Source organism: Herpailurus yagouaroundi, unplaced genomic scaffold, assembly GCF_014898765.1.
Source record: "Herpailurus yagouaroundi ecotype Mexico unplaced genomic scaffold, PumYag 186, whole genome shotgun sequence".
Lineage (NCBI taxonomy): Eukaryota > Metazoa > Chordata > Mammalia > Carnivora > Felidae > Herpailurus > Herpailurus yagouaroundi.
In genome coordinates, this window is record NW_024412417.1 from 31136094 (window position 1) to 31152797 (window position 16704).

The following is a 16704-nucleotide window of genomic DNA, read 5'->3' on the forward strand; positions in this document are numbered from 1 at the left end:
GCCTATTATACGTTTGACCAGTTTTTAAATTAAAAGTTCATAAGGCAAATATTTTATCTTGTGTGTTTTCATGATGTTATCTTCTCTGGCTGACATAGAAAATTAAATTGTTCATGTGTCAAAGCGGAAGAGGGAAATTTACTTGTTCTTTGGCTCATACTCATACCATAATCAGAATAGCTACGTAAGATGTAGCTTAAGTAAACACACATCTCACAGTGTCTCACATACATCAGGTATCCAATAAGTAATAGTTATGACCTACTATTATTTACAGTGTAGCCACACAACACCTATATCTCTATAAACACAAACAAATACAGAAACGCGAACTCACCCATTCATATGTTCCTAATTCAGAAACTGAACATGTTTAGGGTTTTTTCTGAAACAATTATATTTTGGTTGTTTTTTTTTTTTTAACATATATGGCTTAAAACAAAAATTACTTATCATGTCTCACCATCAATGAGTTGCTAGGTTTGATGAGTGGTTCCCCTGCTAGGGCCACCTGGGGTCATATATGTGACCACAGTCACCTGCTTGTCTACCTGGGGCTGGAGGTTCCCACAGGCTTCACTCCTATGTTTGGTGATGGGTGCTGACTATTGACTGGCCCCTCTCTCCACATGGTCTCAGTGTCCTAAGGATGCAAGTGCAGAAGCTTCAAGGCCTCTAGAGGCCCTTCTCAGAAGTCATACAAAATCACCTTCACTGTATTCCACTGGTCAAAGCATATCACAAGGCCAGCTCAAAGTCAAGAGGTGGGAAAACAGACTTCGTGTTAGGAGGAGCTGCAAAGAATTGAGGCCCATTTTAATCCACCAAATTCTTACAGCTGGACATGAGGGCAAGACCTAATAGGGTTCCATTTGGTCATTTGAGCAAGTATCAGAACAGAAGAGGAGCTGAAATATAGCTCTGAGTGAGCCAGGGAAACTTTAAAAAGAGAATATTCTTCTCCTGTTCATTAATCATTACAAAAATATTACAAAAATAAATAAATTAGGTACCCCCCACACATAACAGGGAACACTTGCAATCTTAGCTTTTACATCCCAGCAACCTGGTTTCCTTTTAAACCCCTAATTCTGCCTTATGTATAGATGTGTGTATGTTCATATACGTAGAAATATATAAACATATGTATTATTTACATATACGCATGCTGTTATTCACAAACTGTATACAAGTATATTTCCATGGTGAAAAATATTTTAAAGTTTCAATCCAACTCTTTTATTGTGATTACATAAGAGAGGAAAGTAATTTATGTAAATATAGCCTGAAAGCCTTTCAAAAATTCTCTATAGCACATTTTTGGCTTCTCCCATCATCTGTTGATATAGTGTGTGTGATAAAGACCACACAAGATTTCTAATTGTATATATATTTTAAAATCATGCACACACAAAAAAGTGAAATAAAAGGCAAGGTTGGAAACATTTTCCTAAAGTGTCACTTTAAGTGATTTTTCACTATGGGGTAGATTAACAAAAATACAAAAGACTCTTTGGCTAAAAGTAGCACAGATCAGTACAGGAAGACTTTGAAATTTGTGGTTCTTTTTTTTTTTTTTTTTTTTTTTTTTTTGGAAAATTCAGCACGTGCCTTGCTAACCCTTTATAGTTTCAACTGACCCTGGTCCTATATCTGTCTCATTTCAACTTCCTGTATCCCTAAGCTTAACCTCAAAATACTTTGATCCACACGTACTTTCTTTCCCAGGAGGCAGATGAGTAATCCTGTCAGGTCAATGATCGTCATAAATTATAATTAGATACAGAATGATGCTAACAGGAGATTAACAAAGAAGAGAGACTATTTTTGTGATGCGATCATAAGGATTAAAAAAACATTGATACAGAGTTTAAAAGAGTAATGGTGTAAGTAAATCAACGGATTTTGAGTGGTATATATCACAAATTATATATATCAATATATCCCAGGTTGTTGTATAGATTCCTCCAGTCTCTAGGGCTGCGGATGGCAAACCATGGCCTGTGTGTGCCACAAGGCCAGCTCACTCTCTGCGTTTGTAAATCATGTTTTACTAGAACACACTCAATTATCAATGTCTTCTCTGCTGCTGCTTTTTCTCCACGATGGCAGAATTGAGTAGTCATGACAGGCCACGTAGTCTGCATAGACTCAGAAAATTACTATAGTCAAGTTTGCTGATCCCTGCCCTAGAGTCTTCCTCTGGCTAGGTCAAGGAGATTAAAAAGTAGCAAATGAAGGCAGGAGACATCTGGGTTTGCTGGGAATAATATTTTTTTTTAATTTTTTTTTCCACGTTTTTATTTATTTTTTTTGGGACAGAGAGAGACAGAGCATGAACGGGGGAGGGGCAGAGAGAGAGGGAGACACAGAATCGGAAACAGGCTCCAGGCTCTGAGCCATCAGCCCAGAGCCTGACGCGGGGCTTGAACTCACGGACCGCGAGATCGTGACCTGGCTGAAGTCGGACGCTTAACCGACTGCGCCACCCAGGCGCCCCTGGGAATAATATTTTTATCAGGGTATTGTCCAAAATTTGGGGTTTGAATTTTGGATTCTGGACAAGCTATTTAACCTTGGATTCTCCCCTTTCCAAAGTCTCTGCTAACCTAAAGTGAAAGTTGATTAACATTCTAGAACAGCTTTGTGAATTATAAATCTGCAGTGAATGTGTGAATTACTATTAATCATAGTAGGCATTTAGTATTGTTGACCAAAATACTTTTATTTCTTTAGCCTTCTATAAGCTCTGTAGAATTGCAGTTCCCTATCTTCTGGGAATACGGTATGACTGCAGAGTTTGCTCTGACCTATGAATTGGGAATCAAAACGATTTGTGTCACTGTGCAAGAAGTCACAGGGTAGGATCTGGGAACATATTAACTAAAAATGAAGAAAATCCAAATTAGGTGTTAACTTTAGTCAATAATAACGTATCAGCACTGGTTCATTAGTTGTTAGAAATGCACCATGGTCGTGTACAATGTTAACAATAGAGGGGCGCCTGGGTGGCGCAGTCGGTTAAGCGTCCGACTTCAGCCAGGTCACGATCTCCCGGTCCGTGAGTTCGAGCCCCGCGTCCGGCTCTGGGCTGATGGCTCAGAGCCTGGAGCCTGTTTCCGATTCTGTGTCTCCCTCTCTCTCTGCCCCTCCCCCGTTCATGCTCTGTCTCTCTCTGTCCCAAAGATAAATAAACGTTGAAAAAAAAATTAAAAAAAAAATAGAGAAAACAGGGTGTAGGGTTGATGTAAACTTTGTCCTATCTTCCTAACTTTTCTGTAAATTGGAAACTATTCTAAAGTAAAAAAGGTTTTGTGTTTTTTTAAAGATTATCTTGACAAGCATTCCTAGGGACTCATACATTTTCTCAATAATCAAGTCTTCAATAATAATCAGGGATTTCGGGGTCACATCAAGGCTTAGAACAAAATGCTTCATTTGCTGTTCACATATGTATCAGTTTTATTAATTTATTTAAATGAATATTGCTGAATATCTGCATTATAACAGATCACATTCCAATCACCATGCTAAATACAGGAGATATGTTGATGAACGGCTTATAGAGTTGAATCAGATTTTATCTTTTCTCATTAATTGAAAAAAAAAATCTTTGGGTCATTCTGAACTGTGGTTGTTTTTCTTCCACTATCGTTACTATAAACTATTTCAGGAGTAAAGTCCTCAGTTTTTAAGGGGTATAACAATTGAGTTCAGGCATCTCTGAAACTGGGGTATTTCTTAGACTTCCTTCTTGCCAAAAGGAGTGGATATAAATCTCAACTTGGCCATCTTGGCTCAAAAGCCGAACACAGAGATCATTGTTAAGAGATGAAGTTGTAATGCAGAAGCAGAGAGAACAGAACGGTGCAGCAGGCACAACTCAGTGCAATTCGCTGGGGATAAGTAATTGCCAGCAGATTGTTACTGAATGTATTGAAGACAGAGAGTACCTTCTTAAATTTAGTGAATTTTAAACAAAGACTCCAGAGTAGTTAAAGATAATGAGGACTGAACTTTGTTTGACTGCAAACTAAGGATTGTGCATTCTCCCGGATCCCTGATATGTGCTCTTATACCTAGAAACGCCTACAGCAATGCAGAAAAAAAAACTGAGGCACAGAGGCAAAAAGAAACACAGGAGAATGTGCAAAGTAGATACCAGGGTTTCAATTCTTAGGGCTGAGAAATTTGAAATTGTTATTATTATATATCGTTTATAGTTTGCTTTGTGAACACACACACACACACACACACACACACACACACACAAGATTAAGATTCTGGTAGACTGTATAAAATTCTCAAACCACAGTGTGAAGTTCAGTCAGTCTAAAGTAAGAGAATCTCTCCATGAAACATTCTGTATATATACAGGCTAGTTGGAACTAATCTGACAGTTTCTTTAAAGGCTGTCATTTAGGTTTGCCAGATAATCTGCTATGTGGTTTTGTGTGCATTCTCAGAACAGCACAGTCTAGAATTACTATTTGCATTGAAAGGAGGAAACGAGTTCATATGAGTAAATTCAACTGCCAGATATAACATGGCAAATTAGCATTGGACCAAGATTCAAACCCATCTTCCTAACAGGTACAGCCAAGGTTCTGATGATTAGGGTAGGCAAAATTATGATTCCCTTATCTCCTGCAGAAGATAAGCCTGCTTCAGCTAGAACTGAACACATGTGCTATATTGAACGTAACATACATATATTCTTACCATGAAACTGCTCAAGATGAGCTAGTTAGAAACAGAAGAGTACAGAGTCTGATTATTTGCCATGGTTTCTTGTGAAACACTAATGTCTTTAATCCAGAATGCATGGGGTAGATTTGAGTGGGATAAACTGGGTGGCTGGACCAAAAAAAAAAAAACTTCCTTGAGAGCCACAAATGAGTTAGCAGAGTGGTGCTGGGGTCATTAAGTAGGCTATAGATAGAGAGAGAGAGAGAGAGAGAGAGAGATAAACATACATATATAGATAGATAGATACAGATATATGTATATTCAATCTTGCTTTCCCCATCTACTACTTGTGTTATTCTTTCTCTTCTTCAGCTGACTTTGGGCATTTTTTTTATATTGAAATATATCAAACATTATAAAGCATATGGGACACATCTGAATGGCGAAATGATAGTAATAAAACCAGAAATGCCAATACCCAACCAAAAGTTTTATGGCCATGAATCTATCTTCTGTCATCGCTTTTCCTCCCTGCAAGGGGTGATCCTAATCCTCAATTTTGTCTCAATTATTTCCGTGCTTTTCTCTGTACTTTTCCTACCTATTTCTGTATCTGCATTGAATAAATTATTTAGTTTTTGTTCTGATCCTTTATGTAAATAGGGTAATCATTTATGCTTATTTGCCGTCATTATGTGTTTGAGATTCATCCCTGTTGATAATGGATGAATTCTTGTTTCCTGTGGTTACTATTTCAGCTCCTGAATACTTCAGTTTATTTAGTCATTTAGCTGGGCTGAACATTTAGATGCATTTAGAATTTCCCAGTATTTTGCTGACACTGCTGTGAATATCCTGGTGCCTGGCCCCTATTCCAGAGTACAGGCTCAGTCTACCTAGGATAATCACCTAAGAGAGGAACTGCTGTGTATTATGCCAGAAACATGTTCAGATTTACTAGGTAATTCCATTTCTCCCCCAAAAGAGTTGTACTAATATGCTCCACTAGCAGGGGATGATAGTCTCCTCTGCCCCACACGCTCATCAACATTTCCTATAATCCAGCTGCATAATTTTATCAAACTGCTCTGTGTGAAATATCAGCTTAGCGGTCTCATTTGTGTTTTTCTGGTAATACAATTGAGCAACATTCTATCGGCTTACGGTCATCTGTGTTTCTATTTCCTGAGAAATGCCTATTTGTGTCTCTTCGTTTTATTTTCATTTCTTTCTTTTTAATAAAGAGGAAGTCTTTATATATTCTGGATGTGGGCTCTCTGTCCATTACATGTGTTAAAAATATCTTCTTCCAATGTGTGGCTTATCTTTTTCACTCTCTTCATGGTATCTTTTAATGATTAAGAGTTTATGTTTTTAATTTTCATGTGGTTACATTTATCAGGCTTTCCCCTTATGTTTTATATTTTTAATGTTCATTACAATTTATTTAAATTTCACTTTAGGGGGCTCTTTCTGGCTTGCTGAACTGCGTTCCTCTATTGTGTAGGTCATATTTATACCACCGAAGCCTCCTTCAGCTCAGCCTTCAAGTTTTTCTTTCAGTTCAGTTATTCTCAAAAGTTGTCTGGCCTTCCCTACTTTCCTGTCTGAACCTCCTTTGTGGGGTATTGCCATAACTAATTGAAAATTATTCTAAATGCCCCCAAAGTCTAAAGAATCACTGCATATTGGCTTAAATATCAGCCTCTCTCCACCAACGTTACCTCATATCCGGTACACTTCCTGAAAGGTCAGGAACTTGAGGGTTCTCTCTGCGTGTCAACCAATCATAGTCCAAAATCACAGTGATCAGGCGCTGTGAGTACCTTCATCTCATCTGCACAGAAATACTGTATTTTTAAAAAAAGGAAGGAAGATTTGCTTTCTAATCCCACCCAGATCCACATCAAGATGAATCACTTGCTCTGATTTTTAAACACACTTGAATGAATTGTTTACCTTCAAAATGGTACAATTAAAGATCTTTTCAGGTTTCTATTCAGCCATGCAATGCGGCTCTTGGCTCAGGCTTGTTCCTAACCACAAGATCTCCCACCAAACAATAGATGCACAGAATTACTTGCAAGCCTTACAAGAGACATGAATAACCTTCTAAACATTTTTTCCTTGTTACATAAAGGGAAAGGCAGTATTCTGGAGAAATTTTTGGATTATAACTTAGAAGATGTGTACTCTAACCTTAACTCTCATGGTAGAATCATTCCCTGTGCCTCAGTTTCCACATCTGTCAAATGAGGAAGAGTTTCAAAATCTTTTGTTGCTGTTTTTGTTTAAAATACATGTTCAGGGTGCCTGGGTGGCTCAGCCGGTTGAGCGTCCGACTTCGGCTCAGGTCATGATCTCACAGTCCGTGAGTTCGAGCCCCGCGTCGGGCTCTGTGCTGACAGCTCAGAGCCTGGAGCCTGCTTCGGATTCTATGTCTCCCTCTCTCTCTGACCCTCCCCCATTCATGCTCTGTCTCTCTCTGTCTCAAAAATAAATAAACATTAAAAAAATTTTTTTAAATAAAATACATGTTCCATAAGAGACTCTTAAATACAGAGAACAAACTGAGGGTTGACGGGGGTGGGAAAAATGGGTGATGGGCATTGAGGAGGGCACTTGTTGGGATGAGCACTGGGTGTTGTATGTAAGTGATGAATCATGGGAATCTACTCCTGAAGCCAAGAGCACACTGTATACAGTATGTTAGCTAACTTGACAATAAATTTTACAAAAAAAAAAAAAAAAAGAGTTGGACGCTCAACCAACCGAGCCACCCGGTGCCCGTTGGATTGTAATTTCTGTATGCTATCCCGAAGTCTTTGACATTTATTCAACATTAATAACCTTTTCATTTTGCATATAGAGGGAAATACAGAATTTCTTTCTCATATATGAGTTCCTCTTTCTCTACATTTTAGGAGATCGATCTGTTTCTATGTATTTTTCTCCTTAGCTTTGGATGTTTAAGTTCTTTTATCAGCTAACTTTAAGTCACTCCTTTTGGGATACACAGAACAAGAGGGACTTAGAGGTAGGGACTATGAAATAGAGGTAAAATCGGTGCTTTTCACTCAATAAATATTTTATTGAGTACCTAATATGTGCTAGGTATTCTTTCAGTTGCTGTGGTGCCTCAGTGAATAAAAGATTCCCTGCAAAACAAAATTAAATAAACACATATTCACTGTTTTAACACTGTTTCTGGAAGTAAAGACCTCACAGTTTCAAATGCTAAGTCAGGATATGTCCTCTTTATTGGTTAAGCAGATTAATTGCTGGGTGGGGGGTGGGTAGGAAAGCCCCTCAAACCCTTGATACTTTGGGATAGGGTTGGAGACAGTTCACCAGGTTGACTAAATATGACTGGACATAGTATCTTACTCCAGACACTGACCTCATTTACCACCGTGGAAGGAAACAAACTTAATTCTGTCCAGCTGTATTTTCCAGCTTTTCCACATTTTCATTGTCAGTGAGCTCAGACAAAACTCAGCATTATTTTCAATAGAAGTTGGCCTTGATTATAGACCAGTATACCAAATTTCAGATTCATCCCCAAAGAAGAAAGCATTTTCATTAAAACATGTTTGATTTTAGAGCCTTGCAATAAACCTTTTTTCTTTACTCCCTCCTCCCTCCACAGATATATAAAACAAATTCTGAAATACAAGACAGAAAGACCATAGTAAAGTTCTTCTTGAATGCAGAAAGTACAGTGTGAATGCCCATGTGCATGCTTACAATGGGATAAGAATCTCAATAGTCATTCTAGTCACTCATCTAAAAGTTTTTATTGAAGATCAGTTTATGAAAACGGCATCAGGCTAACTCTTGTCCTGGCTCCCATGAAACTTCTAATGGGAGAGAAAAACTCTAGAAGAGTTTTAAGCAGGCATTGTTGCTCAACCTAGAGATGTCTAAGAAATACACTTTCATTGTCTATAGCTTAATATTTGCTTCCAAGTCCCCACTCTGCTGGAGGAAAATGGCCCCAGTTCTCCTGAGGGTTTTATGCCTCTAGAGTTATGCCACTGGTTGTGGGTCATGTAGGGTCACCACTAAGGTCCTCAGCCCTAGTCTGGGTGAACCTAGGATCACCACTCTCTGAGATTCATGGCCCCTTTGGGTCTTGCAGTTTTCTCTATTGTTTCTGTGTTATGTTTAGAGCAAAGTCATGTTTTATTAGAATTTCTAGTTGTCTACTCATCTTGTACAACCATGGCTTCCATGGGTCTTTCTTGTTTCCCCAACAGAGCAGCCAGGAAGTGGTGCTCTGACCTCTCTGCCCCCCACAGCTGTCTTTACCCCGCATAAGGCCTGAGTGGTGGGTTGGGTGGCTGGAGTTCTTTCTAGTCTTGGATAAATTTTTCTCACTTCCTGATTCCATCCAGGATACCTGTTCTCTGAAGAGATTACATTTAAAACAGATTTAAAGAGGGGCACCTAGGTTGCTCAGGCGGTTAAGCATCTGACTTCGGCTCAAGTCATGAACTCACGATTTGTGAGTTCGAGCCCTGCGTCAGGCTCTGTGCTGACAGCTCAGAGCCTGGAGCCTGCTTCAGATTCTGTGTCTCCCTCCCTCTCTGCCCCTTCCCCACTTGCACTCTATCTCTCTCTCAAAAATTAATAAACATTAAAAAAATTTTAATTAAAAATAAAACAGATCTAAAGAGATACAAGATCCAGTCATTCAGATTGAGAGAAAAGCATGTTTAGTAGATTCAGCAAGATTTGGTTGTGTTTGGAGAACTACTCTAAATATCACTTCAACTATTCACTGCGATAACTCCATGAGATAAGTACTTCTGACTTTATTAATAAAAATTGAAGTTCATATTGTAAAGTGGTGCCAAAAGTTCACAGCTAATATATACGAAAGTAACTATTTTAATTAGGATACCTCATAGGACTGAAAAGAAAAATATGTGAGATGGGATAAACCAGGGTACCTGCCTCTGGAATAGAGGAAGAGATTCACTGAGAGGTATATAAATGAGTCCCGAAGAATGAAAAGTTGAAAGACAAGCTTCAGGTTATGAGGATGCTGTGTGTGAAAACCCTTAGATGATAAAAAGGTGAAATGTTTGATGAAGCAAATGAAGACTGGAGTTGTAATATCAGGCATGAAGGCAGCTGTGCCCCAAAGCGAGCCTAAAGGATAAGGGAACAGAGATGCAGCCCAGCCTTGAGAACCAGGATGAAGTTTGCAACTTCAGATTGCCTCACGGTGACCTTATTATATGGTTCTAACTCTACCATGAAAAAAAAAAAAGAGGAAGAAGAAGAAGAAGGTTCTTGTTAGTTTCCTATTGCTGCGGTGACACATTCCCACAAACTCAATGGCTTAAAACAATGCAAATTTATTTTATAGTTTTTTGAGATCAGAAGTCCAAAATTGTGTCTTACGGAATTAAAATCAAGGTGTCGGCAGGACTGCATTCCTTTTGGAGGCTCCAGCAGAGAATCCATTCCTTTTGCTCTCCTGCCTCTAAAGGCTGCCCACATGCCCTGGTCCATGGCCCCCTTCCAGTAATGACATCACTCTGACCTCTGATTGCATCCTCCTGCCATCTCCCTCTCTGACTCTGAGCCCCCTGCCTCTCTTTTATAGGGGCTTTTGTGATTGCATTTGGCCCACCCAAGTAATCCAGAATAACCTCTCCACTTTACAATCTTTAACTTCTGAAGACCTGCCAAGTCCCTTTTATCATGCAATGTAACATTCACAGATCCAGCATCATTAACCCACAGACATCTTTGGGGGGCCATTAAAATGCTGAAAGAGTTGTACTTTTTATGGAACCAAATAAATTACATTGTATGGGTATAACATTGAATAGTAAACGGAGTATACCAGAACAATATTCAGTGGTAAAAAATATATATATATATGGACTGGGATAACAATGAACTAGATCCTATTTTGCAAAACAATTAACTATTAATTAACTATATATATATGGGTTAAATAACTTGAGGACTGATGATGGACATTTATTTTTTTCTCCTACAAGAAAAACTATTCAGAGGGATGGCATAGATTCAGATGAGAAATATCTACCCCTTTATTAAAGAAAGAATCCAGATGAAAGAGTGGCAACTGATTTAGCAGGTGTGCTGGGTATCTTCCCTTTGTCCTTGCACATCTACTCTCTACCTTTTCCCACTCTGGTATCTCTCCCAGAAATCTGTCCTTCATGAACTCCGTCAAAGGGTGCTCTTGCCCCCTGACTTCTGATTGGACTACTCCAATAGGGATCCTCAGAAAGAAATTTTTCGGGTTAGGGAATCTATTCTCCTTGGCACCTTACTTGTTGGTTTGCTGCAGACTATCTTATCCCTGCATTAAAAGCAACTCTCGTTAAAAACCTCTCTCTTATTGGTTTCTCCTCATTACTGTCTTCCTCCATCCTTTGGGTCTTCCCTGTTTTTTGTGGCTCCCTGGACTCTGCTCACAGCTTTGTTAATTTTATTAAAGCTTCTTTACATAATCTTATTTCGTAAAACGCCATCTGTTTCTTGCTGGGGCTCTCACTGATGCAGTATGTCAGAGAGAACCATACAACCAAAAACATGTAAGAAAACTATGGGTGAAAGAAGAGGTGATATATGGTAAAGAATGCAGGTGGGGCTCACAACTTGGAAGCAGCAGACAAAATGGAAAATGGAAGTGAGTAGAAACAGAGGTGTCACATGAAAATTCATATTGGGGAAGAGTTCAGACTATTTCTCGCCTCCTCAAACAGGATTCCAGCGGGCAGGCTGCTACTATGCATGTAAGAAAATATATGAGAGCAAAATATAAACTTTTTTTTCCAGGTAAGTACCCATAAGATTTATTTCACATGTACCTGTTCTAAGTAAGGTACTCTAAGGTGTGCTCCAGCAAAATGAGAGAAGAAGAAATAAACAAATAATAATCAAAGAAGATATGGGATCTGTATAAGAGGGAGAAGAGTAAAAAGATGTCCCAGGATGACATCTTTGCCTCCGGTTGGAAAGCATCTGGTTCAGAGTGGAGTAGGAGAATGGAAGTCTCCAAGAAATAAGAATTGTTTCCATGCTCTTTCAGCCTTACTTAGAAGCTTCATATGTGTTCCTATTTTAAAACAAATAAAAATTGACAACTATATGTTAAGATACTGATTTGTCATGATTGTGACAAATTATTTTCCCAGTGTATCGTGGACAATTAATGCTTTCATTATTATCTTGATGTGGCATAGAAGTTTGAAGTTTATATTTAGTTAAACACTTGAAATACTTCCTTATGACTTCTTCTATCATATTTCTACATGAAAAGTTTTACTGGTATAAGGTCTAGTCAAATATGTAACTATTGCTGCAATTATTAGGCTCCTTTCCCAAAGCTTCTCTCAACCCATTGCTGAGGCCTTGTTCCTGCTTCTGGTCTGTCAGATGGACAGAATGGTACCACCATGAAAGTTTCAACTGACACCAATGTTGAAGTGTGATGAACTGATTGAAACCAAGAGTTTCAGCTCTCAGACACAGAGCAACTATTCTGGTCATCTATTGCTACAGAGCGAACCAGCCACATAACTCGGTGGCTTAATGTAGCAACTTAGCATTATCTCTCATGGTTCTGGAGGCCGGGAGGCTCAGCGGTGTATTTCTCATTTGGTATTTCTCATACAATTACAGTGGGGTTGCAGATGGGGCTGGAGTCATAGGCAGGCTTCTTCACACACACGTCTGGAGTCTGAGCTAGCGTGGCTAGCACAGCTGGGACCTGGTGCAGCTCTCTATATATAGCCCCTCCACATGTCTAGCATGATGGTCTCAGGGCTCCAAGAAAGAATGTTCCAAGGAAGTGGAAGCTGCCAATATTGAAGGAGTTGGCCTGGAAATTGGCCTAGTGGCCTGTTGACAATATCCTATTGGTCGTAGCAGTCACGGATCTCACCCAGATTCAGAGTGGGAGGTGTTTCACTACAACTGGATTTGCACTGATTCCATCAAAAACTAGGACAATATGCAAGTGAATCCTTACTCATCATGTGGAGCGTATGTTGGGGAAAGGCAAGAGGCTGACAGTTCCTGATGAGGTTAAGTATTTGTATTTCAATTTGAAAATATCACCTAAGAAACCAGTGTCTTGGTGGATAAATGACCAAAATCTGAAGAAATTATATTTGAACCTTTGAATTATGAACACAACAGACATTTATATAAGTCTATACTTAGTTGGTTGAGTGGCCTATTCTTGGTTTTGGCTCAAGTCATGACTTCATAGTTTGTGGGTTCGAGCCCTGCATGAGACTCCATGCTGAAGGTGCAGGGTCTGCTTCAGATTTTCTCTCCCTCTCTCTGTGCCCCTCTCCTGCTCATGCTGTCTCTGTTTCTCTCAAAATAAATAAATAAACTTAAAAAATAAGTCTATATGGAAGCTTTAATGCAAAATCTGACTTCTAGAGTCTATTAGCTTTTAACAAGGTTAATTTAACAAGGTTAGTTTTCAGGGGCACCTGGGTGGTTCAGTTAGGTGTCCAACTTCAGCTCAGGTCATGATCTCCCAGTTCATGAGTTTGAGCCCCACATCAGGCTCTCCACTGTCAGCACAGAGCCTGCTTCGGATCCTCTGTCTTCTCTCTCTGTCCCTCACCTATTTGTTCTCCCTCTCTAGCAAAATAAATAAACTAAACAAAAAAAAGGTTAATTTTCAGAAATGCAATTCTGGCTGATGGATGGTGGAAGAAATAAAATTTAGTGCTTGATTTGAACAGGGTCACTTATTAAATAATCCCACAGAAACAAACAAAAAAACCCAACAACCAGTATTCTTGAATTATATTCCAACCAGTATAAGGAAACCTCCTACAATCACAACCAAGCAGATAGTGTACATATGAGAAAACTGAGGAATGCCTATCATGCTGACCCACAGTATTCAATCTCTCCAATAGACACAAAAAATGTAAAGTTATGAAATAAGCTGTGGAAGAAGAGATCCTCTGAATCATTGGCAGTAGTTGAAAGAATTTGTCGACTGGCAATTAGCAGGGAAGCTCCAACCTCCTCACTGCCTAGCAGTTCATGTAATCTAAGAATCACCTTGGCCCCTGCGAGCTAACCGTACCACTGAGAAGGTGATGGCTCACAATAACTTTGACATCACACCTGGAGCATGTCCCTATTGCCAGCCCTCTACTCCAAATTTCTATGTGCGTCTAAATAATTTGGAGATCCTGGTAAAACATGGACTCTTAGTTGATCTGGGTTCAGCACAGAGATTCTGCATTTCTAACAAGCTCCCAGGCGATGCTGATAGGGCCAGTTGGTGGACCAGCCTTTGAATAGCAGGACTCAGCCAACATATCATTTTAGTGAACTGTTATGACTGTAAATAAACTTGAGACTGAAGTTTTTATGATTCAAAGGCCAGTGAAGTGAGACAGCAAGTCTCATTATGGAAATTAAATAAATTACATATAAAGCTCAAGACTTCTAAAGCTGATAGAGACCTTACAAATTGTTTAATAAATTAACTGAAATTAAGGAAGATGACCCAATCAGTAATAAGTCACAGCTGTGCAACGTGTGCTAGTCTGTCTCTGGTGACCATAAGATGGCTACAAACCTCGAGAAGGGATTATCAAATTGTATGAGAAGATCAAAGGTCTGATGACATCCACAACAATTTTCCACAAAGCTCATCATAAATGTAGTGACAAAAATGTAGAATCACTACAATGATAGGTTTATAACATTATGGCATATTCCACTGTGATTACAAAGAGCTCACTTGTGTCATTATTATGATAAAGATCTCACTTAAGAAAAGAAATATCACATACCCACTTTCTTGTTTTGGCAAGCCACCCATACTGCTCTCTATTACAGAAGAAAATTTAGCATGAGATAACAAGTCTCCACCCAGCCATGCACATCTGTCAGATCTTTCTCATACACACCCTTTGTGGTGGGTTGAGTGTAACATAGCCTCAGGCTCTATCACTCTGCCCTTAATTAGGTGGGAGAATTGACTAACACATAAGAGATAGTGTAGCATCTAATATTAAGGTGTGTGTGTGTGTGTGTGTGTGTGTGTGTGCGCGTGCACACCGTGTGCGCACGCTGGCATACCTATCTATGTATTTATTTGTATCTTTCTAGATGTCTGGATAAACAAAACCTTTTTTAAGAAGTCTCTGGAATTTGAATTAGATCAGAATAAGTCAAGAGAAGTGAATGGGAGACTTTTCGGGACTGGCTTAGGGGAAAGGGATTTTTTTTTCAGAGAATTTTTATAGGAGAATCAATCGGTCATTTGGTTGAGTCTGTTTTCCCAGAAGGGGCCTGGAGAAATAAAGCTCTAGCTACTCAAGTCTCTCCAGAATGATCCTTAGCTTTGGTTAAAAAAGCTGCAGTGTCTGCTACTTATCTATAGGGATAAGTTGATCTAGGAATCAAGTGTGGTTTAAGAGAGTGTCTAGAATCCAGTGACAGAAGGCTGTGTGTACAGTGGCTATGAGAAGACACGGAAGTTCTATGAACTTCACAGTATTCATTATTCATATAAAATGGGGATACATGACCAATTGACCATGGGGTATGGCTCACACTGATCATTTAATGAAAGTGTTTGAATACTTAAAGTCATGACAGACTGTCAAAAAACTAACCTGGTTACTAAGTCAGCTGTGCTGGGTTTTCTTCTCACTGGCTCTCCGCAACCTCAGTGTCTGAGAAAAAAACCCATGACTTGTTCTATGAGTGCAATGCTTGGGATAAGTGGGATTAATGTGGGGTTATTACTTTATGTTTGGAAATTTCCATACAATGGACGCCTTATCACTTCTACTACACAAGTGACTTACTCTCCCGAATGGGGAAGTCATTTGTGCCATCGCTGTTCTGGATGAAGGCAGAGTCCTCAACTGTGAAACTTGCTCCTCTAAGATGCCAAGCTATTCTTGGTCACAGGCAGGAAAACAGGAAAACACTGAGGTATTGAAATGTTCTGGAAAGTGTTCCCTTGACCTAGGGAATTAGCTTCTGCCATGTGGAAGATGACCAGGAATTAGAAGGTAGCGATAAATCCAGACGGAAGATGATATGCCAGAGATTAATGTCCACGTACGTACATTTATAGCACTCTTTGACTTTCCTTGACTACAGTTATCCTCTCTTCCAATGCTTTCCTAACAAAAATAAAGAAGTTTAGTTACAAACATTGGTCTGCAAAGACAGAAGATAAGCTGCAGTAGGATAGACAAATGATGGAGATATACACTCTTTTCCTGCTTCTCTCCACTAAGGACAAGCTGATCTCTTCATGCTGGGGTCAAGTTTACTCGAAGCGGGTAAGTAGCTCTCAGGAAGTAGCTTCTGATAGTGGGAATCAGAAGCCCACTGTGAGTTCTTTCTTTTTCCTTCTGACTAGAAAGACATCCTTCACAGCACCAACTAACCTTTTACAAGTATTTATCTCAAAAAGGCAGTAAAGATATTTGTTTTGGGCTCTTGCCATTGACTAAAACATAATGACCTCACCAGATAAACCACTGTGTACTTTCCAGGAAGTAATATAAAGGATAGCAGTCAAAGAGTAATGGAAGATGAGTCTTATGTTCTCCTCTACGTATAGCAGAGTTGAAAAAGTATCCATCGATGGAAGTCCAGTGGTTGTGAAGTTCTGGTCAGGGCAGCCTGATGTAAAATTGTGAAATCATGATTCCACTTCATATGCCTGTTATATTTTTGAGATCCACAGGACACTTGTGCAATCCCATCCAAAGTTCCCCACAGCCTGCCATTACTCCCCTTTTTCAGATGAATGAACCAAACCTCAGGATGGGCAACTGACTTGCCAAAGTCCTATAAACTCTTACAGATAGCACCAGAACAAGAGCCTAAGCCTTCTGATTCTTTCTATGACTTTCAAATGTATAACAGCTCTTTCTACAGTAGTAGCTGGGTGAAGGACAAGAAATGGGACAAAAATCTGGGTATCAACTTAGTATATACATTTCCCTAATATGCCTT

At 39.3% G+C, this 16704-nt stretch overlaps 1 long non-coding RNA gene across 1 annotated transcript in view; it reads right to left on the reverse strand.

Annotated features, from left to right (window-relative positions):
• The window catches only part of LOC121043209 (uncharacterized), a 113533-nt gene extending 97671 nt beyond the window's left edge, over nucleotides 1-15862 (reverse strand). The window contains exon 1 of the long non-coding RNA XR_005796729.1: nucleotides 15804-15862. This is a non-coding gene — a long non-coding RNA (uncharacterized LOC121043209). The remainder of the gene's footprint in view (nucleotides 1-15803) is intronic.
• Between the last annotated feature and the right edge of the window lie 842 nt (nucleotides 15863-16704).